Below are 14,857 nucleotides of genomic sequence, written 5' to 3' on the forward strand. Positions count from 1 at the left end.
ATCCAACACTGGAAGTCAAGTTAAGCTTTTGGTTTTATAGATGTATTTTCACCGGGGCCCGCCGGTGTAACTGCTAAACTGCTTGTTGTACACAAGTAGCTATGTTGAACAATGACGTTAATGTGGTGACAATGATGTAGGCTGTGTGTAGCGGTTATGATATGAAGGTTTGGCTTGGAAAGTTTTTTTCACCTGATCACAGAAAGCTGATGTGTTGTGCACTGAAGTCCATAAACGAAGGGAAAAAGGTGAGAGGAGGAGAGCGCGTAGATGCGAGAAGGAATTATACAACAATCAAAGGGATTGTGCTGTTTGTATGTGGCTGCTATGAAAGTGAACTGTATTTGCGTGTGATCAGGGGTGTATTCATTCCACTGATTCTGTTGAAAAACGATTCTTAAATGGAAAAACAGAACAAAACAGGGATAAACATACCTGAATTTGTCCAATTTAAACTCTCATTTGCAACTGTTGGACTAATGATTACAGCTTTGATCAGCTAGATCAGCTAGCGGTAGTGAATGTGTCAATGTCTGTCACCTTGATGACTCAAATTTCTCTTAACCTGTACACCTACTAAGTTGTAAACTTCCATTCATAGGCTAGGTTGTATCAACCTCATTATGGGTATAGAGAACATTTTAGTATCTTGCACTAACCTAAAACAATCAATGTTACATTGAGCTGGGTGAATGGAATATGAATGACAGTCATCCAATACGCTGTAATAGAAATACGGCCATGTTCACTGACCGCCACTGTTTAAAAGTTGTGTAATGGCAAATGTGTGTACTGAGTTTGCATGAATCCCAGGTATGATGTCCTGCTCATCCTGTGACCAACCAGACAAAAGGAGAGTAGAAGCAAGCACGTCTGCCTTGACAGACTCACATACTGATGGTTGACACCTGGACTGTAGGGATGGAGTGCAGGCTGACCTGGCTACCTTTACTTTGATTTCGGATTATCAATATTTCACGAGGCAAGTCATATATACAGTCGAAGTCGGAAGTTTACATACACTTAGGTTGGAGTCATTAAAACTTGTTTTTCAACCACTCCACAAATCTCTTGTTAACAAACTATAGTATTGGCAAGACGGTTAGGACATCGACTTTGTGCATGACACAAGTCATTTTTCAAACAATTGTTTACAGACAGATTGTTTCACTTATAATTAATTCACTGTATCACAATTCCAGTGGGTCAGAAATGTACATATGCTAAGTTGACTATGCCTTTAAACAGCTTGGGAAATTCCAGAAAATGCCATGGCTTTAGAAGCTTCTGATAGGCTAATTGACATAATTTGGGTCAATTGGAGGTCTACCAGTGGATGTATTTCAAGGCCTACCTTCAAACTCAGTGCCTCTTTGCTTGACATCATGGACAAATCAAAATAAATCCGCCAAGACCTCAGGAAAAAAAATAGTAGACCTCCACAAGTCTGATTCATCCTTGGGAGCAATTTCCAAACGCCTGAAGGTACCACGTTCATCTGTACAAACAATAGTACGCAAGTATAAACACCATGGGACCATGCAGCCAGTTATCATCCGGCTCTCTCCTAGAGATTAACGTACTTTGGTGCGAAAAGTACAAATCAATCCCAGAACAACAGCAAAGGACCTTGTGAAGATGCTGGAGGAAACGGGTGCAAAAGTATCTATATACACAGTAAAACGAGTCCTATATCAACGTAACCTGAAAGGCCGATCAGCAAGGAAGAAGCCACTGCTCCAAAACCGCCATAAAAAAGCCAGACTACGGTTTGCAACTGCACATGGGGATAAAGATGGTACTTTCTGGAGAAATGTCCTCTGGTCTGATGAAACAAAAATATAACTGTTTGGCCATAACGACCATCGTTATGTTTGGAGGAAAAAGGGGGAGGCTTGCAAGCCGAAGAACACCATCCCAACTGTGAAGCACAGAGGTGGCAGCATTATGTTGTGGGGGTGCTTTGCTGCAGGAGGGACTGGTGCACTTCACAAAATAGATGGCATCATGAGGGAGGAAAAGTATGTGGATATATTGAGGCAACATCTCAAGACATCAGTCAGGAAGTTAAAGCTTGGTCGCAAATGGGTCTTCCAAATGGACAATGATCGCAAGCATACTTCCAAAGTTGTGGGAAAATGGCTTAAGGACAACAAAGTCAAGGTATTGGAGTGGCCATCACAAAGCCCTGACCTCAATCCCATAGAAAATGTGTGGGCAGAACTGAAAAAGTGTGTGCGTGCAAGGAGGCCTACCATCCTGACTCAGTTACACCAGCTCTGTCAGGAGGAATGGGCCAATATTCACCCAACTTAATGTGGGAAGCTTGTGGAAGGCTTCCTGAAACTTTTGGGCCAAGTAATACAACTTAAAGGCAATGCTACCAAATTATAATTGAGTGTATGTAAATTGTTGACCCACTGGGAATGTGATGAAAGAAATAAAAGCTGAAATAAATCATTCTCTCTACTATTATTCTGACATTTCCCATTCTTAAAATAAAGTGGTGATCCTATCTGACATAAGACATGGAATTTTTACTACGATTAAATGTTAAAAACTGAGTTTAAATGTATTTGGCTAAGGTGTATGCAAACTTCCGACTTCCAACTGTACCATGCCCCTTGACTCTGCCAACAATTTTTTGTTTGCTCGAGTCACAAAATAGTTATGGAAGTGTACTGTATCTCCTCTCTCTGGTCATCATCGTGTACCAGTAATATGTAAGCAGCTTTTATTGAGCTCAGACTGCCTGGTTAAATGACCACCCACTGGGCATACTGGTTGTTTCAATTAAATTACGTTGACCCAACGTGGAATAGACAACAGTGCCCAGTGAGCTATAACCAGCTGCTCTGGAGATTCAGATTCAGATCAACTTTAATATCCCATCAGGGAAAAATGTATTTGTTAATGTATTTAAAACAGATTTAATTAAGCGCTGAATCTTGACTTGGTCTTGCACTCACTCGCATGTTACCGAAAATGCATATCAGACCAAAGGACAGCACACTCTGCAAGATAGAACTATAGAACATTTGCAATTTATGGCGGTCAACATTAAAATGGTTCAGTTTGCGTAAACTGTGTGGGCTGCGTCAGAGGCTTGACAATCGTGTGCAGTATCGGTGAAAGTACACAACCTTGAGGGGCTCCTGTATTCACCATTCTAGATGTAGAGATGGCAGAGTTAAACTTAACTTGTTGAGTACGGTTCACAAGGAAACTAATTATCCACCTGATCAGTAGAGAGTTGACACCTACATTCACCATCTTATCCATCAGTAGGTGGGGTTGGATGGTGTTAAACATTCTACTAAAGTCAATGAATACAATTTTCACTAGGCTTATTTGCCTTTTCTAAATGTTCGTAGATATTGTTCAACATGACCAATAACACATCAACAACACCCCTGGAAGCACAGTAGGCAAAATGGTTTGAGTCTAATTGGAATGAGAGACCATAATTTGTTTTTGAATAATTTTTTCAATACATTTCATATTTACAGATGTTAGGGCTAAGGTAAATCAGTATTTTCTTTTGGCCTGTTGTTTTTCGGTATTGGGACAGTCAGTGACTTCTTCCATAAGTCTGGAACTATCCCACTATTCAGTGACAGCTGGAACAGTTTCTGGAACGGTAATGCGAGTTGGTCTGCGCATGACTGAAGTGCCTTGCTGCTGACCGTCTGGACCATATGATTTTCGTAGGTTGACATGTTGAAACTATTGCTTGACGTCATTCACAGAGATCTGTATATCAACAACTGGTATGCTGTCTATACTGTCCAAGGCCACCTTCTGCTGCGATGCAAAATCACAAGGCAAACCTACAATCATTTGCAAAAGCAAGGTCATTTTCAACAGTCCTACATTGTCTGTTTAGTTTGAAGCCTGTGATGGTTTTCCTACTGTCCTTGTCCTTGAAAATGTTTTCTAATTTGTCTTTGTATGCTGTCTTCCACTTCATGATTTTGCTTTTGCGTTGCCTCTAAATATTTTTCCATTCCTCTTTACTGCCACCCAATTTAAACACTTGTTTTTTCTGGTTGAGGAGCTATTTTAATTCCCGAGTTACCCATGGTTTATTATTGGGGAAGATGTTGACTTTCTTTTTGGGATTAACGAGATCCTCACACAAACAGAGGTAATCCGAGACGGTATCCGCAGCCTCTTCCAGGTCATTGGCACTGTCCATCAGTCCCGCCCAGTCAGTCCTGGAGGGCTTTAGGAGTCCAGGTTTTAATTTCCACCTTTTTAGCCTTCTCTCGCATTGTAGATTGGGATGAGCTGAACCATATTATGATCCGAACCCCCAAGATTGGGTGGTGCTTTGGAAAAATATGCACCTGGGATCTTACCATAACAGAGGTCCAGACATGCTTCATTTCGGGTAGGACATGTAATGATACCTGGGATCTCATCACCTGCTGGTTATTTCAAGACCAAGTACTCAAAGGTTCCTGTGTTCTACATTATATCAACAACCCCTGAGGTGCCTTACTGCTATTATAAACTGGTTACAAACGTAATTAGAGCATTCAAAATAAATGCTTTGTCATACTCATGGAATACGGTCTGATGTACCATGGCTGTCAGCCAATCAGCTTTCAGGGCTCGAACCAACCAGTTTATAATTGTTGTTGACATGCTCTTGTGTTTATTTGGGTATTGAATGACTGGGAGTCACTCCCCTGCCATCAACCTTGTTCCCATATCTGGCACCTCACCTTCAGCTATAGTATGTTGACAAGGGCTAAAGAGGCCCCTAGTGCTGAGGCCAGGGGTTCCACAGGGACCATACAGGAGGGTCCACGGGGCCGGCAGACATCCATCACTAACCAGCCCAAAGCCACCATGATGGTCCAGACCAGAGATCAAGCGGAGAACGTTCACGATCACTCACCTCATCAACGTGAGGGAATAGTTTATAATATATATAAGACATCAAAACTATGAAATAACACATATGGAATCATGTAGTAACCAAGAAAGTGTTAAACAATCAAAATATATTTTGATAGCCACCCTTGGCCTTGATGACATCTTTGCACACTCTTTTCATTCTCTCAACCAGGTAGTCACCTGGAATGCATTTCAATTAACAGGTGTGCCCTAAAAGTTAATTTGTTGACTTTCTTCCTTAATGAGTTTGAGCCAATCAGTTGGATTTCGACAAGGTAAGGGTGGTATACAGAAGATAGTCCTATTTGGTAAAAGACCAAGTCCATATTATGGCAAGAACAGGTCAAATAAGCAAAGAGAAAAGACAGCCCATCATTACTTTAAGACATGAAGGTCAGTCAATTTGAATGTTTCTTCAAGTGCAGTCGCAAAAACCACCAAGTGCTATGATGAAACTGGCTCTCATGAGGACCGCCACAGGAATAGAAGACCCAGAGTTACCTCTGCTGCAGAAGATAAGTTCATTAGACTTACCAGCCTCAGAAATTGCATCTCAAATAAATGCTTCACATCCTTCAAGCAACAGACACATCTCAACATCAACAGTTCAGAGGGATCAGGCCTTGGTCGAATTCCTGCAAAGAAACCACTACTAAAGGACACCAGTAATGAGAAGAGACTAATAAGAAGAGACTTGCTAGGGCCAAGAAACACGAGCAATGGACACTTGACTGGTGAAAATTTGTTCTTAGGTCTGGAGTCCAAATTGGATATTTTTGGTTCCAACGGTCATGTCTTTGTGAGACGCATGTGGGTAAATGGATGATCTCCGCATGTGTATTTCCCACCGTAAATCATGGAGGAGGTGAGAGTGCTTTGCTGGTGGTGTGGGGGTGCTTTTATGGTGACACTGTCTGTGATTTATTTAGAATTCAAGGCACACATAACCAGTATGGCTAGCACAGCATTCTGCAGTGATACACCATCCCATCTGGTTTGCGCTTAGTGGGAATATCATTAGTTTTTCAACAGGACAATGACCCAACACACCTCCAGGTTGTGTAAGGGCTATTTTACCAAGAAGGAGAGTGATGGAGTGCTGCATCAGATGACTGGCCACCACAATCTCCCGACCTCAACCAAATTGAGATGGTTTGGGATGAGTCGGACCGCCAGAGTGAAGGAAAAGCAGCCAACAAGTGCTCAGCATATATGGGAACTCCTTCAAGACTGTTGGAAAAGTATTCCAGGTGAAGCTGGTTGAGAGAGTGCCAAGAGTGTGCACAGCTGTCATCAAGGCAAAGGGTGGCTATTTGAAGAATCTCAAATATAAAATATGTTTAGATTTGTTTAACACTTTCTTGGTTACTACATGAACCATATGTGTTATTTCATAGTTTTGATTTCTTCACTATTATTCTACAATGTAGAAAATAGTAAAAATAAATAAAACCCCTTGAATGAGTAGGTGTACTAAAACGTTTGACCAGTAGTGCATACCCCAGGATCCATCCAAGCCTTCAATTCCACACAACTAGCTGGGACTGAATTGGACAGTGTGACCCTTGCGCCAACTGAGATCTTACCAGAAGCTCGAAGACCAGCTGCAGTGGACCCATCCACAACATACAGCCCTGCTGATGTGAATACTACTCCCCTGCAGTTATACACCTTCCCAACTCCTGTAGAGCAAAATAACTCAGTCCCCTCCTTAGACCCCCAAGAACCAGTGCTGATTGCACCCCTTCAAGGAACTCTGCTGGACTTTGTCCTAACTAAGGTGCCTGATACGGTCTACCCAGAGGATTTATTTCAAGTTTCCGGTCTGGACTTTGTCCCTGGGGCTCCACTTGTTCTTGAAAGGTGTGATCCTCCCTCCCCCAGCACTTGTTTCACTGAGCTGGTCCCTGTCCAGGTTGATGCTCCCATGGAAACCCATCAGCCTCAAGACCCAAAAGACCTCTTCTTGGATTCTAACAGCGGCCAGTTTGTATCGCCCACAGATGGATCTGCCATTTACATGAACCACTTGATAGAGAGTTCATGAGATCCCTTGTTGAGCAGTAGTCAGGGCACCCTGTTGGAGCTTCTTCAACCCTCTTCTCTTATCTCCTCGGACTTCCCTAACCCCAGCGTAGCACAGATGAACCCTTTACAAATGAGTCCCTCTGTGCAGTTCTCTTTGCCTGGCTTTAACCCTTCAAGGCCACCTCTCAGTAGCATCTCACTGCAACCCCTGACATCCTCCCAAAGGTCAACAGTCTTGCCGCCCATAGAGACCTTTTGTACCAAATTATCAGCACCTATTCCAGACAGTGCACTTCCACATTTTTTCCTTACATTTTTCCTCTCAAATTGATCCCATTTTGTTTGCAACATCAAGCGCCAGTCTCCCATCTTCCCTGAAATCTGTGGTCCTGCCCCCAGGACTACTCACTGAGCCCGCAGCCACCACACCACCTGTTTCAACACCCCGCCGTCCTTGCACGCATGTCCGTATGAAGAGGGTGTCCTCCATTTCAGATTGCATTGGTGCCACAAAGAAGTCCAAGACAGACTTCCTAGAGCCAGAGCCCCCTAGTGCTAAGGAGGACCTGTCGGTACCCAAAGACAGCTTTGCTGCTGTCTTCAGCAGGGCTGGGGGTAGGGCTGAGCGATATGACGATATATATCGTGTGACGATAGAAAAACTTATATCGTTTCATATTATGCTCTATCGTTTATTTCATTGTGTCGCAAATCACTCTCTTTACGGCAATATTTGGACTTCGCTCTGTCCATATGGCAAAAAAATCATGAAGATGGAAGAATATAACAGCTACCGTTTACAACTTACATCTGCAAAGACATGGCCCCAATTTACACGGTCGAGAAATGGGGGTTTCGTGAGTTGGTGCTGGCGCTCAACCCAATTTAAATACCTTTTATTTGTAAACGTATAATTCAAAATGTAATAAGAAATAGGCCTTTACATCATTTTATATAAACTATTTATTCATTGAATTTACAGAAAATGTGTGTATCGTGATATGTATCGTTATCGGGATATGAAATTACCTATATTGGGATATGAGATTTTGGCCATATCGTCCAGCCCTAGTCAGGGGTGTTCGCATTAAAACCTCAATGGTGAAAAGTGTGCTGGACCTGGACAGGCTAAAGGAGGAGCACTTGAGTGACTCTGAAAGCACCAGGTTAGTCTTTTGGAACTTATCAGGGCAGTGGTCTAATGAAGTGAGTAATGAGACAAAATGTACAAGTATCTTCAATGAATAATACAAGAATAGTCATGCCTTTATGTTTAATGGCCAGTGAGTCTCCGGTAGAGTTCCGTTTTAATGTAAAAGTGATTAAGTGTATATATCTGCAACTATGCTCAAAGTCAGATTCATATTGAAATATTTTTTTTCACAATTGGCACGTCACTCATGTTTCCAGTGTGGGCCTCTTCTCTTTAGTGTCGATAAGATCATGTCTGGCTATTTTTAACCTTACTCTTAACTCTTCCTCTCCCTACTAGTAACCTACAGTATGATATGACAAATGGAACAAGGCGTTTTACTCCTGAAATAGAACTGTCTATAGGCTATGTAGAGGTCAGTAACTATAAAGAGCAGGTCATGCATAGAAACCTTTTTTAAAGTCATAACTGAGATTGTCATTGTCACCACTCATTTACCAATCTACAATACAGCTCCGAGTTTGCACGATGCTCTCCAATTGTCATCACTGCATTTCTGCCCTAAAGTGTGTATCTAATACAGTGAGTGATATTCAACCTGTATTCAGTCAATTTCAGTTTTTCTCTTGTATTCCTCACAGGCCAGGGCCTTTAGGAATGCCTGTCTATACCTCGACTAGGGGGGAACACGGGTAAACAACAGAACACGGGTAAACAGAACACGGGTAAACAACAGAACTGTGTCGCAGTGCCTGACTGGAACAAGTACTCAGGTACTTAGAGTGGGGAGAACAAGTATTTGATACACTGCAGATTTAGCAGGTTTTCCTACTTACAAAGCATGTAGAGGTTTGCATTTTTTTTTAATCATAGGTACACTTCAACTGTGAGAGGTGGAATCTAAAACAAAAATCCAGAAAATCACATTGTATGATTTTTTTAAGTAATTAATTTGCATTTTATTGCATGACATAAGTATTTGATACATCAGAAAAGCAGAACTTAATATTTGGTACAGAAACCTTTGTTTGCAATTACAGAGATCACACATTTCCTGTACTTCTTGACCAGGTTTGCACACACTGCAGCAGCGATTTTTGGCCCACTCCTCCATGCAGACCTTCTCCGGATCCTTCAGGTTTCGGGGCTGTCGCTGGGCAATACGGACTTTCAGCTCCCTCCAAAGATTTTCTATTGGGTTCAGGTCTGGCTAGGCCACTCCAGGACCTTGAGATGCTCCTTACGGAGCCACTCCTTAGTTGCCCTGGCTGTGTGTTTCGGGTCGTTGTCATGCTGGAATACCCAGCCACGACCCATCTTCAATGCTCTTACTGAGAGAAGGAGGTTGTTAGGCAAGACCTCGCGATACATGACCCCATCCATCCTCCCCTCAATACGGTGCAGTTGTCCTGTCCCCTTTGCAGAAAAGCATCCCCAAAGAATGATGTTTCCACCTCCATGCTTCACGGTTGGGATGGTGTTCTTGGGGTTGTACTCATCCTTCTTCTTCCTCCAAACACGGCGAGTGGAGTTTAGACCAAAAAGCTCTATTTTTGTCTCATCAGACCACATGACCTTCTCCCATTCCTCCTCTGGATCTTCCAGATGGTTATTGGCAAACTTCAGATGGGCCTGGACATGCGCTGGCTTGAGCAGGAGGACCTTGCATGCGCTGCAGGATTTTAATCCATGACGACGTAGTGTGTTACTAATGGTTTTCTTTGAGACTGTGGCCCCAGCTCTCTTCAGGTCATTGACCAGGTCCTGCCGTGTAGTTCTGGGCTGATCCCTCACCTTTCTCATGATCATCGATGCCCCACGAGGTGAGATCTTGCATGGAGACCCAGACCGAGGGTGATTGACCGTCATCTTGAGCTTCTTCCATTTTCCACAATCTCCTGACCTCAACCAAATTGAGATGGTTTGGGATGAGTCGGACCGCCAGAGTGAAGGAAAAGCAGCCAACAAGTGCTCAGCATATATGGGAACTCCTTCAAGACTGTTGGAAAAGTATTCCAGGTGAAGCTGGTTGAGAGAGTGCCAAGAGTGTGCACAGCTGTCATCAAGGCAAAGGGTGGCTATTTGAAGAATCTCAAATATAAAATATGTTTAGATTTGTTTAACACTTTCTTGGTTACTACATGAACCATATGTGTTATTTCATAGTTTTGATTTCTTCACTATTATTCTACAATGTAGAAAATAGTAAAAATAAATAAAACCCCTTGAATGAGTAGGTGTACTAAAACTTTTGACCAGTAGTGCATACCCCAGGATCCATCCAAGCCTTCAATTCCACACAACTAGCTGGGACTGAATTGGACAGTGTGACCCTTGCGCCAACTGAGATCTTACCAGAAGCTCGAAGACCAGCTGCAGTGGACCCATCCACAACATACAGCCCTGCTGATGTGAATACTACTCCCCTGCAGTTATACACCTTCCCAACTCCTGTAGAGCAAAATAACTCAGTCCCCTCCTTAGACTCCCACGAACCAGTGCTGATTGCACCCCTTCAAGGAACTCTGCTGGACTTTGTCCCTACTAAGGTGCCTGATACGGTCTACCCAGAGGATTTATTTCAAGTTTCCGGTCTGGACTTTGTCCCTGGGGCTCCACTTGTTCTTGAAAGGTGTGATCCTCCCTCCCCCAGCACTTGTTTCACTGAGCTGGTCCCTGTCCAGGTTGATGCTCCCATGGAAACCCATCAGCCTCAAGACCCAAAAGACCTCTTCTTGGATTCTAACAGCGGCCAGTTTGTATCGCCCACAGATGGATCTGCCATTTACATGAACCACTTGACAGAGAGTTCCTGAGATCCCTTGTTGAGCAGTAGTCAGGGCACCCTGTTGGAGCTTCTTCAACCCTCTTCTCTTATCTCCTCGGACTTCCCTAACCCCAGCGTAGCACAGATGAACCCTTTACAAATGAGTCCCTCTGTGCAGTTCTCTTTGCCTGGCTTTAACCCTTCAAGGCCACCTCTCAGTAGCATCTCACTGCAACCCCTGACATCCTCCCAAAGGTCAACAGTCTTGCCGCCCATAGAGACCTTTTGTACCAAATTATCAGCACCTATTCCAGACAGTGCACTTCCACATTTTTTCCTTACATTTTTCCTCTCAAATTGATCCCATTTTGTTTGCAACATCAAGCGCCAGTCTCCCATCTTCCCTGAAATCTGTGGTCCTGCCCCCAGGACTACTCACTGAGCCCGCAGCCACCACACCACCTGTTTCAGCACCCCGCCGTCCTTGCACGCATGTCCGTATGAAGAGGGTGTCCTCCATTTCAGATTGCATTGGTGCCACAAAGAAGTCCAAGACAGACTTCCTAGAGCCAGAGCCCCCTAGTGCTAAGGAGGACCTGTCGGTACCCAAAGACAGCTTTGCTGCTGTCTTCAGCAGGGCTGGGGGTAGGGCTGAGCGATATGACGATATATATCGTGTGACGATAGAAAAACTTATATCGTTTCATATTATGCTCTATCGTTTATTTCATTGTGTCGCAAATCACTCTCTTTACGGCAATATTTGGACTTCGCTCTGTCCATATGGCAAAAAAATCATGAAGATGGAAGAATATAACAGCTACCGTTACAACTTACATCTGCAAAGACATGGCCCCAATTTACACGGTCGAGAAATGGGGGTTTCGTGAGTTGGTGCTGGCACTCGACCCAATTTAAATACCTTTTATTTGTAAACGTATAATTCAAAATGTAATAAGAAATAGGCCTTTACATGTGATCATTTTATATAAACTATTTATTCATTGAATTTACAGAAAATGTGTGTATCGTGATATGTATCGTTATCGGGATATGAAATTACCTATATTGGGATATGAGATTTTGGCCATATCGTCCAGCCCTAGTCAGGGGTGTTCGCATTAAAACCTCAATGGTGAAAAGTGTGCTGGACCTGGACAGGCTAAAGGAGGAGCACTTGAGTGACTCTGAAAGCACCAGGTTAGTCTTTTGGAACTTATCAGGGCAGTGGTCTAATGAAGTGAGTAATGAGACAAAATGTACAAGTATCTTCAATGAATAATACAAGAATAGTCATGCCTTTATGTTTAATGGCCAGTGAGTCTCCGGTAGAGTTCCGTTTTAATGTAAAAGTGATTAAGTGTATATATCTGCAACTATGCTCAAAGTCAGATTCATATTGAAATATTTTTTTTCACAATTGGCACGTCACTCATGTTTCCAGTGTGGGCCTCTTCTCTTTAGTGTCGATAAGATCATGTCTGGCTATTTTTAACCTTACTCTTAACTCTTCCTCTCCCTACTAGTAACCTACAGTATGATATGTCAAATGGAACAAGGCGTTTTACTCCTGAAATAGAACTGTCGATAGGCTATGTAGAGGTCAGTAACTATAAAGAGCAGGTCATGCATAGAAACCTTTTTTGAAGTCATAACTGAGATTGTTATTGTCACCACTCATTTACCAATCTACAATACAGCTCCTAGTTTGCAAGATGCTCTCCAATTGTCATCACTGCATTTCTGCCCTAAGGTGTGTATCTAATACAGTGAGTGATATTCAACCTGTATTCAGTCGATTTCAGTTTTTCTCTTGTATTCCTCACAGGCCAGGGCCTTTAGGAATGCCTGTCTATACCTCGACTAGGGGGGAACACGGGTAAACAACAGAACACGGGTAAACAGAACACGGGTAAACAACAGAACTGTGTCGCAGTGCCTGACTGGAACAAGTACTCAGGTACTTACAGTGGGGAGAACAAGTATTTGATACACTGCAGATTTAGCAGGTTTTCCTACTTACAAAGCATGTAGAGGTTTGTATTTTTTTTTTAATCATAGGTACACTTCAACTGTGAGAGGTGGAATCTAAAACAAAAATCCAGAAAATCACATTGTATGATTTTTTTAAGTAATTAATTTGCATTTTATTGCATGACATAAGTATTTGATACATCAGAAAAGCAGAACTTAATATTTGGTACAGAAACCTTTGTTTGCAATTACAGAGATCACACATTTCCTGTACTTCTTGACCAGGTTTGCACACACTGCAGCAGCGATTTTTGGCCCACTCCTCCATGCAGACCTTCTCCAGATCCTTCAGGTTTCGGGGCTGTCGCTGGGCAATACGGACTTTCAGCTCCCTCCAAAGATTTTCTATTGGGTTCAGGTCTGGCTAGGCCACTCCAGGACCTTGAGATGCTCCTTACGGAGCCACTCCTTAGTTGCCCTGGCTGTGTGTTTCGGGTCGTTGTCATGCTGGAATACCCAGCCACGACCCATCTTCAATGCTCTTACTGAGAGAAGGAGGTTGTTAGGCAAGACCTCGCGATACATGACCCCATCCATCCTCCCCTCAATACGGTGCAGTTGTCCTGTCCCCTTTGCAGAAAAGCATCCCCAAAGAATGATGTTTCCACCTCCATGCTTCACGGTTGGGATGGTGTTCTTGGGGTTGTACTCATCCTTCTTCTTCCTCCAAACACGGCGAGTGGAGTTTAGACCAAAAAGCTCTATTTTTGTCTCATCAGACCACATGACCTTCTCCCATTCCTCCTCTGGATCTTCCAGATGGTTATTGGCCAACTTCAGATGGGCCTGGACATGCGCTGGCTTGAGCAGGAGGACCTTGCATGCGCTGCAGGATTTTAATCCATGACGACGTAGTGTGTTACTAATGGTTTTCTTTGAGACTGTGGCCCCAGCTCTCTTCAGGTCATTGATCAGGTCCTGCCGTGTAGTTCTGGGCTGATCCCTCACCTTTCTCATGATCATCGATGCCCCACGAGGTGAGATCTTGCATGGAGACCCAGACCGAGGGTGATTGACCGTCATCTTGAGCTTCTTCCATTTTCCACAATCTCCTGACCTCAACCAAATTGAGATGGTTTGGGATGAGTCGGACCGCCAGAGTGAAGGAAAAGCAGCCAACAAGTGCTCAGCATATATGGGAACTCCTTCAAGACTGTTGGAAAAGTATTCCAGGTGAAGCTGGTTGAGAGAGTGCCAAGAGTGTGCACAGCTGTCATCAAGGCAAAGGGTGGCTATTTGAAGAATCTCAAATATAAAATATGTTTAGATTTGTTTAACACTTTCTTGGTTACTACATGAACCATATGTGTTATTTCATAGTTTTGATTTCTTCACCATTATTCTACAATGTAGAAAATAGTAAAAATAAATAAAACCCCTTGAATGAGTAGGTGTACTAAAACTTTTGACCAGTAGTGTATACCCCAGGATCCATCCAAGCCTTCAATTCCACACAACTAGCTGGGACTGAATTGGACAGTGTGACCCTTGCGCCAACTGAGATCTTACCAGAAGCTCGAAGACCAGCTGCAGTGGACCCATCCACAACATACAGCCCTGCTGATGTGAATACTACTCCCCTGCAGTTATACACCTTCCCAACTCCTGTAGAGCAAAATAACTCAGTCCCCTCCTTAGACTCCCACGAACCAGTGCTGATTGCACCCCTTCAAGGAACTCTGCTGGACTTTGTCCTAACTAAGGTGCCTGATACGGTCTACCCAGAGGATTTATTTCAAGTTTCCGGTCTGGACTTTGTCCCTGGGGCTCCACTTGTTCTTGAAAGGTGTGATCCTCCCTCCCCCAGCACTTGCTTCACTGAGCTGGTCCCTGTCCAGGTTGATGCTCCATTGGAAACCCATCAGCCTCAAGACCCAAAAGACCTCTTCTTGGATTCTAACAGCGGCCAGTTTGTATCGCCCACAGATGGATCTGCCATTTACATGAACCACTTGACAGAGAGTTCATGA

Source organism: Oncorhynchus mykiss, chromosome 3 (assembly GCF_057628025.1).
Source record: "Oncorhynchus mykiss isolate SJ-2025 chromosome 3, ASM5762802v1, whole genome shotgun sequence".
Lineage (NCBI taxonomy): Eukaryota > Metazoa > Chordata > Actinopteri > Salmoniformes > Salmonidae > Oncorhynchus > Oncorhynchus mykiss.